Genomic DNA, 14,899 nt, shown 5'->3' on the forward strand with positions numbered 1-14,899 from the left:
CACTGCATTTGTGTGTGAATTTTGAGACTCCCCTGACTTGGCTCGACACACAAATGCCTTTTTTAAACAAGGAATGATCTGGAACCAATCAGATATCTCCCTTGTTTTAGCCAATCACGAGAACACACCCCACGTGGGGGATTGAGCCAATCACATGAACGCGTTCACACAGCGCGTGCATGTGGTGCGGGCGCGGGCGCGTTCACGGTCATTGTCACTCAGTTGAGACCTCAACATGGCTTCTGGCAACGACAGGGGAGCGGTAAGTATAACTTAACGTGTTTAGCTAGTTATAGCCCTGTTATGAGATGTTGTTTAATTGTTAATGTTAACCGGTTTATTTGTGCAACTATCAACATAAGCTAGCGAGCTGAGCTAGCGCGTCTGCATGCTAATAGGGTCAGGCTAACATTAGTATCTTTCCATAAAGTTGAAATTCTTGTGAATTAAGTGACTGTTTGACAGGGTCTGTCGCCCCAAGCCGAGGTAGCAGCTCGGGCTTTTGTGCAGTTATTGGCCCGGGAGCTGTCCTCGGCTCCAAACGCACCGAGAGAGAGTACAGCAGCAGTCAGGGCTGGAGGCAGTGCTCCTCTGCCGGTTAGCGATGGTAGGGTGAGACAGGCTATGAGAAGGTGATCCATTTAACTTAGTATTTCTACATTTGCTAGTAAAGTATAAAGAGAGACCATAGTCCCTCATCTAACTATTCTTATTGCCCTCTGTCTGGTAGGGTTGGGAATCTGAACTCAAAAACTAATTTTATTTTGGGGGGTGTTCCATGCAGGTGCTGAACTTGTCCCAAACTTTATTTCAAATAGCTTAATTGGCAAGGAATGTTTAGGTGAAGAATGTTGCTAAAGCAGAAATTCACATACAAATTTACATTTGGTGCTTAAGAAAAGATTAATCAGTCCTCCAAAGTTTTTGGTACATAGATAAAGCATTATGTATTGTTTATTAAGTGACACATGTTTACTTTACTGACAGTGAATAATATTATTCTGACACATTTAATATTGGTGTCTGGAACAGTAATGAATAGCGTTAGTGTATTTTATACTGTTATTGAGACATTATTTAAATTATTGAAATTATTTTAATTATTTATTATTTAAATTAAACGAAACACAAAAATATCTGGTTTCCCTACAAATCTTTTTGTCTGTCCCACATCAGGCAGTTCCGGAGTATGTTTAATACTGATCAGCCAAGAGGAAAACGACGATTCTCGACCCCTGTCCCTTGCCCCTTGCATTGTGAAAAGGACAGACTTTCATATTTATGTCCTTTCGGAACCCAGTCAGTTAACACCAAAGGGGATTTAACCTGGAAGTGGGTCGGGTTGTCTTGAAATGGGTGGGGCTTTAACCAGTATGTTATTTTAAGCATGCAATTGACTTTATGCACAGCTGCACTACTTCCTGAACTTAAGCCAGCTCCTTTATTTCCTGTCTTACATTATTGGACACACTGATTAATCCAGGTGTGTCTGATTATTGTTGCTATGACTACTGAGGTCAGGCACACCTGATTTTTTTATGCATTTGTGAATCTTCTGTGCTTTTTAAATTTTGTGCGTGCATTTGTGAATTTTGTGCGCATTTGTGTATCCTGTGTGTGCATGTATGAATCCTGTGTGTGCATGTATGAATCATGTGTGTGCATGTATGAATCATGTGTGTGCATATGTGAATGTAGTGTGTGCATTTATCTTTATTGAGACTCTTTTAGCTCCATAGCCCAAAGGGCAAACAAACAACTTTTACTTTGATGACCCTATAGAACATGTTACTGTATAAAAGTTCACTGTACTCAACATTTCCAGGTCATCCTTTTGGCAATTAGACTAAAAATTGCAAATTTTTCAAAATTTCGCAAAAGTTCATGTGTTAGGTGGCACCCCTAAATCTCAATGGAATTCCTCAAAACTTTGCAAAAGTCATTTTTATGTTAATTGGAACAAAATGCAATGCCAGCCAAATTGATATTTTTAAATTAAAATTTCCCATTCAAATTTGACCCTAATATATATATATATATATATATATATATATATATATAGATATAGATATATATAGATATATATATATATTTATAGCATGCAGTTTATCAAGAATAATGATTGATCAAACCAGACAAATTTCCATTTGGCGTTTTAATTCCACATTTCAAAGTACAGTAACTGTCATTGAAACAAGATGTCAGATCACTCAAATATAAATAACAGAAAAATACAAACATTATATACACACACACACACACACAAAAGAACATGCAGGTTTCCAATTTCTTTTTTTAAAAAAAAAACACTATTGTAACATAATAATTGTTAATAATATAAAGAGGTCAGCTCTGGGATGAAAAGAATTACCAGTAAACACAAGCAATGAGGATATTTGGTACCAAAGAAAGTGCAGGATACCAAATAAATTGAGGTATAACATCATATTTACAAGTCATTTCTAACAATAGGTTAAGTGGTAATAATTTAGAGTAAAGCTCTGGAGTAGAATATACCATTATAACTGCAATGCTGACCTGTGGCACAAGGATTTACAAGCTATATGTAACAATAGAATAACAGTTAAGCACTGTGATGGAATGAAAGTATAATTTTTGGTATAGTTAATGTGCAATATCAAGTATCAGAGGTATGAAATAGGATTTACAAACTATAATAGAATTGTTAAGCACTGACGGAATGAAATAAGCCAATACTAAAGTCACGGTAAGTAGAATATTTGATACCAGATAATGTGCAAATATCAAGTATTAGATGTATAATCTAGGATTTACAAGCTATATTTAAAAATAGAAGGGTTAAGCACTGTAACAATGAAATAAGCAGCAAATTGTATATGAAATAATTGAGATCTTTGGTATCAAGGAATGTGCAGGATAACAGGTATAATATACATTTTGACATTCAACTTACACGTGACAACAAGTGGGAATAAATATAATTAACAGCAGAAAATCTGGCTGTAGAGAACACAGCCAATTAGAATGTCTGGAGAGGTTGGGGACTGTGTGGCGTAGTGGGCTAAGAATCACCGGTTTTCCCCGACCTCCAGAATGAGGCAGTGCAAATTAGCATATCTTCAGTGATTCCTCGTGCGCCTGTATAAAAGGACAAACCATCCCATATTCATCCAAGGAGCTGCCCTCAAAGCAGGGTCACGAAAGAAAAAAAGAAAAAAAAAAAAAAAGAGCAATTTCCACAGTGAACAGTGTGGATTGGGTGAGTGTAGTCTGACACTTTTAGCAGGCTTTTTTAGGGGTCTTGATGTTACTGACTGCAGGATAAAGAAAGGGTTCCAGTTGTCAGTGATGCTGGGGTGTCAGTAGTCAGCCTAGGTTTAAGGGGTCGGCTGTGGGTCCCTCTCAGCTGTGCAGCGCCTTTTTCCACCTTCATGTTCAGATGCTCCTTTCAGGTAACGTTAACCTGGATCGCCTCATCAGTGGCATCCTGGGTTGCCGGGTTCTTCCGGGTGGCTCCTGTAGAAAATAAAGATCTGTCATTCCATCTACTTAAATCTAAAAAAAATATCCAACTTACTTTGAACAATGGTCTTCAGGAACATGTCTCTAAAACATGCTTTATCCCCTACACCAGTCCAGGTTGTATTGATGGAAAGGTGATTAGAGAAGATACTCTGAAGCATTTGCCACAGGGTTGTCTTTAGGTCCCTCCCACATTTGATTGCCAAAAACCGAAGCTGAAAATACAAAAAAAAACATGTTACAAATTACATTTCTCTGAAGCTTCTCATAAATTTAAAATGTGACAGGCTGTGGATTCAGACTGTGGAATATGCAGTGTACGATCTTAATTGTACTTTTTAGATTACCCTATACCGTTATAAACGAAATCGGCACACTTACAAATCATTGCTGGAGCTCTTTATCCTGCCTCAAACTGTTGTCAAGCAACGCCAAATCTTCCTGGGTGTCTAGGGGGGAGTAACAGATCCCCTGGCAGGGATAACTCTCCAACAGACACATTGGCACTGAAACGTTGCAGCATAGCATTTTGTCGTCCATGCTACGCACAACATCGCCAAATTCCAAGACGTCGCAGCATTAGGGTTTGATCTGCACCTACAGGGGTTCCCAGAATAAAAGAATAAAGTAGTCAGTCCTGGTCCTTCAACTACTAAACTATGACATTTATATCTAGGTCTACTACATGTACAGGTGGCCCCAGTGGGAATTAAACCAACAACCACAGGCATTGTTTGCAAGTTGTACCTGATTGCCCAGTGCGAGCAAATGTCTTCAACATTGTCCCAACTTGCTTCACCTGCTCTTGAAGCGAGCCGCTGTCATCTGGGAAGTAACAATATATTGATTAGCAATACACTAAATATAATAGTAATATAATATAACCACAATTATCATACCAGTAACTTTCCCTGTAATTTCTATCCACAGTATGTTATGCATGGCATACAAGTTCATAATGAAGAACCCTTATGATAACATCAATTTCATTTTTTTCTTTGAAGCAGAATATTTGTTTGTAAAAGGGAGGAAAAAGAAAATGAAATATTGGTATACAAATTTTGGTTGATATATCATACTGTACAGTGAAATGTGCTATTGTTATAGCCCTACTCACCTGAAGGACGGATAGATCAGGCAAATCTCCAGTCAGGCCTTTGTAGAGTGTGTGCTCCTGCATATCCACAGGTATTTTAATTCAAACATGCAACATATTGTAATAAATCTACAATATTCAGCCTTTACACCCTCGGTTGTTGCTCTACACTTTTATTATATTAAATACTTATTTATATAGCTTGCTCACTGTATAATCATGATAGCCTAATACTTATAACACAAGATTGCACCTTAAACAAATGACTGAGTTGATAACTTGAATAAGAACGCATTTTACACAGAGGGGACCAGCTAGGGAAACTTACCTGCCTACAATAACTGTTTTCATTTGATTTGAGTTACATTAAACATGAATAACCTTAGCCGAGTCCCCAGGAACATCGGGCTATTAAAGTAACAAGCCTATAACTGCGGTCTTATTAATTCTAGCTTCACCATACACTCAAACTGTGAGGTTTATCTGCTTTTACTTACATTGCTCTGTACATAATATACTGTTTTTTGTTCTTTATATACAGATTGTATTAGATTTGCACTACGTGTGTGTATGTGGGTATGTATGAAGGTGAGTGTATGTATGTATATGTATAATTATTTATTTTGTGTTCTTTTTTGTTTTTAATTACCTATGTCTTGCTGCTGTTTTTTGGTATTGTTTGTATTGTTGTTGACTGGTAGCTCCTGTCACCTAGACAAATTCCTTGTATGTGTAAGCATACTTGGCAATGAAGCTGATTCTGATTTTCTCATGGACCTGTAACACAATGCCCTGACAGTGACTTCACCGGTGTCCTGATCTTTATTAGAAACTGAGAGGAGACCAAGTTAATATAATTGATATCACAATTATCACAAAAATTAACAAACAGTCTGCTTTAAAACTAAGAAAAAGAAGCTTCTATACTAACGTTACATTAAAAATGAACACGTGGCGAACTAGCTTAGCCGCTATCTGCCGGCACACCACATTAGATTAAAATACTTACCCTTGTAGTTGTGCAGATAACTCGATATGTAGAGTTTAAAGCCCTTGTCCCTCTTGCTTGTCGGAGCAGGGGACCAGGCATCAACAATGCGATGAACATCGCTGACGCGTATTTTCGGAAGATTCTGGAGACATCGAGTAAAAAGACATTTTGGGCGACGCGCAAGTAAACCGGAAACAGATATGGCGACAGCGGAACTTCACAGTTCAGTCTTTGTCATGTGTTTTAGCAATACATTTTTAACATTTATAATGCGTTTAGATTTTTTTTATTGCCTTTACAGGGACTTTAACACTTTCTTAAACATTTGTACAGGTCATAATTGCAAAACCTGTAAAAGGTAAAATAACAAAAAAAATCAAGTTTGGAAAAAATGTAGACATAAACAAAATTTCTGCGCAACTGTGAAACCAGAGGATAATTTCGCTTTTTCATTGAGTTTATCCTTCACGTGAAAACAGGGATTTTCATGTTTATGATAGATATCACCATGGTTGCAAATTAATAAAAAATAATTAAAGTATACCCGATATTTTGGCCATATTGCAGATGTCTTTCACTGTTCACTGATACAGGCATTGGTGAAAAGTCTAACTTCATCAATTTATTCTGCTAAATTGTTCATACCCTGTATTAAATATCTATTTTAAAACCTAATCAGAATCAGAAAGGTATTTATTGCCAAGTAAGTTTTACAAAAAGGAATTATTTTTGGTTTATTGCATGTCTCAATGTACATCAATCAAAGAAATGTAAACAATTTTCACCTGTGCATAAATAATTCAATATATTTTACATATATTACTGTATAATCGCTTCAGAGTTTCAAAGTAATTTAAATGTCATTTCCTAAACCTTACCTTATCATGGAATCAAGAGTCAAGAATCTGTTATAAACCCTAATGGCTTTGGAGCAAAAAATAATAATAGCCAACATGGCTGGTCGATTTTGAGAGTCTAAGCTGTCCTTGTAGGCTATTTCAAAGCAGCTTGCCGCCGGCGGCATCTCGCAAGAAATGGGAGTGACGAATTCGGCGGCAAACGCTTCATCCCCGCCAGTGGGACGCACCTATAGCCGACAGCTTGGGGACGGCAGCAAAAAGAAGCCGTGCGGACATTTTTTGCTATCTGGGTAGCTCTCTGAGCCTCGTGCTCTCTTACTCTCTTGGTCCTTCCTGAGAAGTCCTAATGAAGATGATGCTGAACTAGAAGGCCCCCAAGGACTCCCAAGCGTGCGCCAGGCTACGGCCTTGTCTTTCCATTCACCAAAGATCCTCTGACTCCCACTGGTTCTCTCTCATCAAGACAACATCATCAAAGATCAACTGGAGCCTCAACAAATTGCATCAGGACAGTTTAATTCAAATGGGACATGCAAGTATCAAACTTAGTCTCATTATTTGATACATTAAGTATCCTTACCCCTTTCTAAAAAGGGCGTGTCAGAACTAATATGATGGTTTGCTTAGGCTGTTGATCTGCTGAACTTCAAACAATGCTATAACTTCTTGCCTTCCTGTATTCTGCTTCAGCCCTCTTTCCCTTGGTAAACTGTATGCATGTATGTATATGTATGTTAGAGTAGTTTAAATGTTTAGTCTAGTTAATAAAGTCTTGTTAATGTCACACGTAAAGTTGTCTGTGTCTCAAGCTCATATCTAAAGTCACTAATCATAGATTTTGACTACTTGCTCTTAATACTTAGTAAGAAAGACATGCCCCGGAAATGTACATTTCTATTAATTAATTAATTAATAACCAATATTGAGTGTTCACAGGATGAACCAAGTATTTGGTTGTAATGTTAATGTAGCTACATCAAGTTAACCCGATTAACTGATCCAAATATTCATAATCGATTATAACAAGTTATGATTGATTATTAATATTTCATAGAGCTGATTCACTACATAATGGTGGAGAATGCATGGGCATGATTAAACAAAGGTTATGAGCTTGAACCACTGTCAACCTAAAAGTGTGCATTGAATAATTCCGGTCAGAATAGGACACGACATGCGAAACGGCATTTGCTTCACTAGTTGCTGGCTTGTTTGGATGTGGATAAAGTGATGGCTTGAATTGACATCTCTACTGTAAGTGAAAGAGTCTTAACACATTTAAGCATATTTTTAAAAGGTATCAGTGTACGAGTAATATGATTTTAGCGAAGAAACCCTAATTTCAGTATTAAAGTGTAAGTCTGTTTTGACGAAGGAATCTCAGCTCAGCGGCATGTAAACTGTACCAGAATTGATTGCTTAACCTGTTTCTGATGAAGAAATCTCAGTACAGTGTTATATAAATGTAGATTTGGGCGATGCTCCCTTTTCACAGTATAAAGGCCTTACAAATTATAGTTAGATTGATGTCCTTCATCTAAACTTTATCTGTGCATCTAAAAGGCTTAGCTTCCTGGTGATCAAAACTGTGTTTCACTCACTGAAACTCTGAAGTGCATTGGTTCCCATGACAACGACTTGTCACAGGAAGTGCTCACTCCAGATAGCACATGTGTTACCTTCCGACGCCATTTTGTAAACAAACCAGCCTAGGTGGCTAAGCTAACCCAACTTAGCAGCCCCTCAGCTTAGGCTAAGCTAACTAATAGCTTCAACAGTTAGCTGCTAGCATAATTTACATGAAGCCTTTATCTACAGCTTGTGTGTATGCAGAGTGAAGTGATCTAAACCATTTTCCTTTAACCCCATTTCTGGTTTCTGAATTCTCACTTTCTCTTTCCTTAACTTTAATTCTTCTCATCTAAATTCACCTGCACTTTTCAGGTGCATCCCTTACTGAACGCTGTTCAGCTAAATTTGCAGTTACTTTGTTAATTAAATCTAAAAACTTAATTACATGTAAACTGTTTAGATAGAGAATAATTTTTATAGTTATTGGGAACTTTCAATGGCACGTTGACTAAACTTTATAGAGGGACAAACACATTGTGTGGTCTTGAACACGCAACAGCTGTGACCAACAATAGAATGACGTCCAAAGCAAATCTCATAAGTGCTATTGATTATTCCCAATACAAGTTTATTCTGCTATTTTAATCACTTCTTCAAGTCTTTTTATTATTTTTACTAATAATAGAAGTCAGCTATTCATTTTCCCATTTAACTGTCACGCACACACAAGACGAGACAGTCACAATGTCGGAGTAAAACTGCTTTATTAAACAGAGCAGGCAACAGTACAAAAAGAGCAAATCCAGTGAAGAGTAGTCAAGGGGAGCGCGAGGTCGAAGCCGGGAATCGGAGTATATCAAAGGGGCAAATCCACAGAAGAGTAGTCGAGGGGAGCGTTGGGTCGAAGCCGGGGAATCAGAGTATATCAAACGAGACGAGACAAGCGAGAGGAAAAGACAGGGGAAGCTAGGGGAACACTAGAGCTGGCAAAGCGAAGGAGTAAACTAAACAATAACCAACAAGAGTGAAGCGAAAGGGCAGCGTATATATAGGGGAAAACGAACAGTGCAGGTGAGACTAATAATCTAGTGATTAGAACGAGTGCAGGATGAAACTAATACTCTGATGATTGTGAGCGAGCGCGAGAGCCAGAGGGGGTGGGTGCAGGTGAAACTAATAACAGAGAACATGAACGCTAACAAGGGGACTGTGGAGTTAAATAAGGGACGAAAGTAAAACTTACGGAAGACCAAAAGGGACAAAATGGGCAAAGAAGAGGTAAGGGCAAAACGAGACAAGGTGAATGTTACATAGCCCCACCTCAAGGGATCGGATACCAGACGATCCCAACGAACACAACCCCAGAACAGAAAACCCACAAAAACCCAAAAACAAAATGAGGGCAGTCCAAGGGGCACAGAGGGTAGGCAGGAAGTCCAAGAGGGCAATGAGGAACGGTTAATGGGGGAGCTGGCAGAACCAAGTGAGGAAGGGTTTCCGGGGGCGGAGCCGTGAAAGGCGGGGCCGTGGAGGACTTGGGAGATGGAGTCCTGGAAGGCAGAGCCGTGGGAGACTCGGCAGGCAGGGCACAGAGAGACTGAGGAGGCGGCGCCGAGGAAGGCTCGGGGGGCTCAGGAGGCGGTGCCATAGGGGGCCCAAGAGACAGGGCAGAGGGAGGTGGTGCCGCAGGAGGCTCTAGAGGCGGAGACTTGGAAGGCTCAGGAGGTGGAGCCAATGACGGTGGCGCCGTGGGAGGCTCTAGAGGCGGAGGCCTGAAAGGCTCTGGAGGTGGAGCCGAAGGAGGTGGCGCCGTGGGAGGTTTCTGAGGCGAAGACCAGGCAGGCTCTGTAGTCTCTGGGGGTAGAGCCGTGGAAGACTCGAGAGGCTCTAGAGGCGGAGCCCTGGAAGGCTCGAGAGGCTTGAGGGGGGGAGCCATGAGAGACTCGAGAGACGGAGCCCTGAGAGGCTCGGGAGGAGGAGGAGCCCTGGAAGACTTGAGAGACGGAGCCCTGAGAGGCTCGAGAGGAGGAGGAGCCCTAGAAGACTTGAGAGACGGAGCCCTGAGAGGTTCGAGAGGAGGAGGAGCCCTGGAAGACTCGAGAGACGAAGCCCTGAGAGGCTCGAGAGGAGGAGGAGCCCTGAAAGACTCGAGAGACGAAGCCCTGAGAGGCTTGAGAGGGGGAGGAGTCCTGAAAGACTCGAGAGACGGAGCCCTGAGAGGCTCGAGAGGCTTGAGAGGCAGAGCCCTGGGAGGCTCGAGAGGAGGAGGAGCCCTAGGAGGCTCGAGAGATGGAGCCCTGAGAGGCTCGAGAGGAGGAGGAGCCCTGGAAGACTCGAGAGACGAAGCCCTGAGAGGCTTGAGAGGAGGAGGAGCCCCGAAAGACTCGAGAGACGAAGCCTTGAGAGGCGGGGTCCTGGGAGGCCCGAGAGGCGGAGCCCTGGAGGACTCTGAGGGGCGAGCAGAGGCTGGCAAAGCCATGGAAGACTCTGAGGGCCGAGCAGAGGCTGGCAGAGCCGTGGAAGACTCTGAGGGTGGAACAGAGCTCGGCAGAGCCATGGAAGACTCTGAGGGAACCTCTGTGGTCTTGAGCACAAGACGAGACTGGGGAGAAGGTGCCCACTTCCTTCTCTGTCTCCTTCGGCCAACAGGGAGCGTGGCCATGGGGACGGTCGAGGTTACAGGTGCTGGCTCGCTGACCGTGGCAGGCGTGGGCGCTGGCTCGCTGGCCTTGGTAGGCATGGGCGCCGGCTCGCTGGCCATGGCCTGCTTCGAGATTGGGGCCATGGCAGGCTTCGAGACTGCGGCCGTGCCAGGCTTCGAGACTGGGGCCGTGGCAGGCTTCGAGACTGGGGCCGTGGCGTGGAATTCTGGTTCAGTGTCTGCCTCCCCCACAGTAAATGAGGAACCAGCGAACAGTAGGGCGAGGTCAATAAATTGAGCCAGGTCGAGGGAGCAGCGACCACCAGGCATGAACGACGAGGTTGGCTCATTCAGTCCACATTGAAAAATGTCTTTCAGAGCCACCTCATCAAAGTTCACCTGGTTAGCCAGGGCACAAAAGTCTACGACATAAGCCTCCAAGGGTTGACTCCCCTGACGCAAAACCAAGAGTTGGGCCGCTGGGTCCATAATGTTACGAGCAAGGTTTATAGTTCTACAACCGCTGCCCTGCATAAAAAACCCTTGGCAAGCGTCCGAAGAGCCATCAAACCTCTCCGGGGGTGGAAAGCTTACGGCGCTCGCGGATGCGTTGAGAGCCTCAACGGGCTCAGGGACAGACACAGGTAGAACAGGTTGAAATGAATCGGAAATAGTACGTACCTGCTGCCCCTGGGCCATGAGCGCTTGGTCATGTCTCCCAACTGTAGATCCTCGTGCAGAACGTGCCGTGAAAATCCGCTCTAGTGAGCTGCGAAAATCCACCGGGGGATCCATTGTGACTGTTCTGTATAAGGTTGGTTATTCTGTCATGCACACACAAGACGAGACAGTCACAATGTCGGAGTAAAACTGCTTTATTAAACAGAGCAGGCAACAGCACAAAAAGGGCAAATCCAGTGAAGAGTAGTCAAGGGGAGCGCGAGGTCGAAGCCGGGGAATTGGAGTATATCAAAGGGGCAAATCCACAGAAGAGTAGTCGAGGGGAGCGTTGGGTCGAAGCCGGGGAATCAGAGTATATCAAACGAGACGAGACAAGCGAGAGGAAAAGACAGGGGAAGCTGGGGGAACACTAGAGCTGGCAAAGCGAAGGGGTAAACTAAACAATAACCAACAAGAGTGAAGCGAAAGGGCAGCGTATATATAGGGCAAAATGAACAGTGCAGGTGAGACTAATAATCTAGTGATTAGAACGAGTCGTGGTGAAACTAATACTCTGATGATTGTGAGCGAGCGCGAGAGCCAGAGGGGGCGGGTGCAGGTGAAACTAATAACAGAGAACATGAACGCTAACAAGGGGACTGTGGAGTTAAATAAGGGACAAAAGTAAAACTTACGGAAGACCAAAAGGGACAAAATGGGCAAAGAAGAGGTAAGGGCAAAACGAGACAAGGTGAATGTTACATTAACCCTCTTGGTCTAGTGTGGTTTTATTTCCCCATAAAACTGCAAAAGTAACTAGACATACTTTTCTTCTCGATTTTGTGTTTATTTTCAACAGTTGCTTAAATTTTATGAGCCAGCTACACAAGTAATCTAGACGATTTCTATGGCATAATTCTGAGCACCACTAATAGACACAATCTAATAGAAAAGCTCTTTTCTTCCTCTTTCTTTCTCTTCTTCATGTGTTCAAAGATCAAGCCTGTTGTATGCTATCAGTAAGTGCTGATAAATAATTTGACCCAAAGAAACATCTTAAGTCATTTATTAAATCTAGGCTTACGCTCTTTTAGCAAAGCCACTCAGATCCACACAAATCTGAGCATCCTGCTATTTGCAGCTAAGATAGTAATAATCAGGAACACATTTCACTTGTTAACCACACCTAGCAAAACCTAGCTGTACATTATACACCTTGCTGTCTCACTTTGCCTTTAGCTCCAAATTCTGTTTGATCTTGCATTAGTCTCTTGCCCTTACTCTCACCAGAAGTGTGCCAAAATGTTGCAGATGCTCAGCCTAACTGCCCAGATGGCAGGCCAAAAGGACTGGCTAGGTGTTTTGAGGAACACCCTTTCATCCATGGCTGCTGACGACCTTCAGCAACAGAACAAAAAGCAACTGGAAAACGAGGGAAAAGAACTAATGACAGACGACTCAAACCAGAGGTATGAGCACAAATATCTGACTGAGGTTATCTTCCTGGCCCACAACTTCACAGGTTTGAAACAGGAGGTAAACAACCTCAAACGCCAGATCACTGAGTCCCAAACGGAGCTGACACATGCTAAAAGCCGCATAGACCAGCTAGAGATGGAGGCTCAGGACAGACACAAGGACCCTGGCAGAAGGGAGTCACAGGAGGTAATCCACAGACTTCAAACGGCTCTGACAGCTGCTAAACAACAAGAGCAGTTGGAAAAGACAGCCAGAGAGCACCTGGAAAAGGTACTCTTTCACAAAGATTCACTGTTAAAAACAGCAAATTCTGAACTCTTGGACAATGATGCCAGAATCATGGCCTGTGAAGGTCAACTGAATGTGTCCAGAGCTGGAGTTAAAGCGTTGACCCAGCTGCTGGACAACACCAAAGATGTACTTGACATGGTCCAACGAGAACTGAGACACTCTTACCTGCTGCAAAAGGAACCACAGCAGGAGAGACATCTCACTCCCCCACTTGCAATCAGCAGAGAAACCTCCCCCAGCCAAGCACAGAGTTACAAAGGGGGGAGACAAACCCCTCTGCTTAACACGTCATCGGACAGTTTCCTTAAAGCTTCTGCAGCCGCGGAAGGAAAAGGATTGATTCAGACGAATCTTGAAACGACACGTGTAGCGACACTCAAAGACCTCAACCGAATGGCCAGACATATCCCTGCATTTACACCAGAGCTTGCAGAAGACCACGACGTCCACGCTTACCTGCGAGACATTGACTTTCACCTGCAGTCTTTGATGAGTGTAAACCATCAAGATAGACTCCATCTGATCTGGATCACATCCAGCCCAGAGTTGCGACGCTTTCTGGCTCGACAGCCAGAAAACATCCAGTCTAACTACCAGCAGCTGAAACAAGCCATCATAAGGGAATTCTCAGAGTCTAAAAACGGACTGATCGCTGCCCTAGACACCAAACAGGGTCGGCATGAAACTCCCTGTTTACTACCACAGACTCAGACGAGCTTACTTCGAGCTCACGAACAAACCTGGGATGGAGGAGGACACCAGCTTCAAGAGCCTTTTCCTCCGAAACCTCCATCCTATGGTAAGTCACCATTTAGGCATTATGGCCTGCCCCCACACAATGCCTATCCAACAACTGCGTGACCTGACACAGAAGGTCTTTAACAAACACAAGGCCTCCTCAAAAAGAGTTTGTAAGACCCCAGTGATTCTGAACTGCAAAATCCAGAATCCAAAGCTGGTACCAGAAGGCACCCAGCATTGCCACAATGCAAGAGCCTTCAACAAAACGCTACTAGCCAGCAGAGGGCAGAACCGTCATCATGGCCATAGATCTAGACACAAGACCAACCGCTGGGAGAAGCCATGTAAAAGAACATCCTCACCCAGCAAACACCACAGGACGTCCCACAGCAGTCTACAACAACATTCTCCTGTACACCTTTCAAACAGGTGCCAAACAGAGGCTGCACAAAGACAGCTAGAAACGCCTGTTTCTGAGTTACAAGAGCTGCTAGCACTAGCAAAAGAGCTCCTGGAACAGAACTCCCCTGAGGAGTACTGGGAAGAACAAACCTCTGACTCTTGCCCAACACCACTCAGGCAAGCTTAAGTCAGCACTGCTGCCAGAGCAGAGTAACACTGCAGACTTCAGACACCTGGTGACTGGGTGCAGAACCAAGGGCGAACGGCCACCTGCTGCCCTTTTGCTACCAGTACTAGGTCAGTCTGAAACTCTCTCCACACTACACAATGCCCATAACCACTCCCTGCAGCCACAAACAAGCACCTGCCTCAAACAAACTGACTTCATAATGACAGGTGACACACTGTCAAGGCACCTGCTGCCTCTGCACCTGCTGCAGAGACCTGGATTTGGCTACTGTCTACATCACCCACCGTGGAACAACCACCACTCCAGTAGATACAAACCAGAAGGGTGTCTGATCGTTCCGCACCTTTGACGTCGATCGTTGTTGTCCATAGCGCGGACGACAACGTTCGAAAGGGGGGATCTGTAGTAGAGGTCGACCGATTAATCGGCTTAATTTTTGGAATTTTTTACATAATCGGCATCGGCCAATATC

At 43.3% G+C, this 14,899-nt stretch overlaps 1 long non-coding RNA gene across 1 annotated transcript; it reads right to left on the reverse strand.

Moving 5' to 3' along the window:
* Positions 1–3,899: 3,899 nt before the first annotated feature.
* On the reverse strand, positions 3,900–4,748 carry LOC127645380 (uncharacterized). Its single transcript, XR_007970775.1, has 3 exons — positions 4,622–4,748; positions 4,252–4,329; positions 3,900–4,101 (listed from the first exon to the last, which is right to left on the reverse strand). It is a non-coding gene; the product is annotated as an uncharacterized LOC127645380 (long non-coding RNA).
* Between the last annotated feature and the right edge of the window lie 10,151 nt (positions 4,749–14,899).

The sequence above is a fragment of the Xyrauchen texanus genome, chromosome 6 (genome assembly GCF_025860055.1).
Source record: "Xyrauchen texanus isolate HMW12.3.18 chromosome 6, RBS_HiC_50CHRs, whole genome shotgun sequence".
Taxonomy (NCBI): Eukaryota; Metazoa; Chordata; class Actinopteri; order Cypriniformes; family Catostomidae; genus Xyrauchen; species Xyrauchen texanus.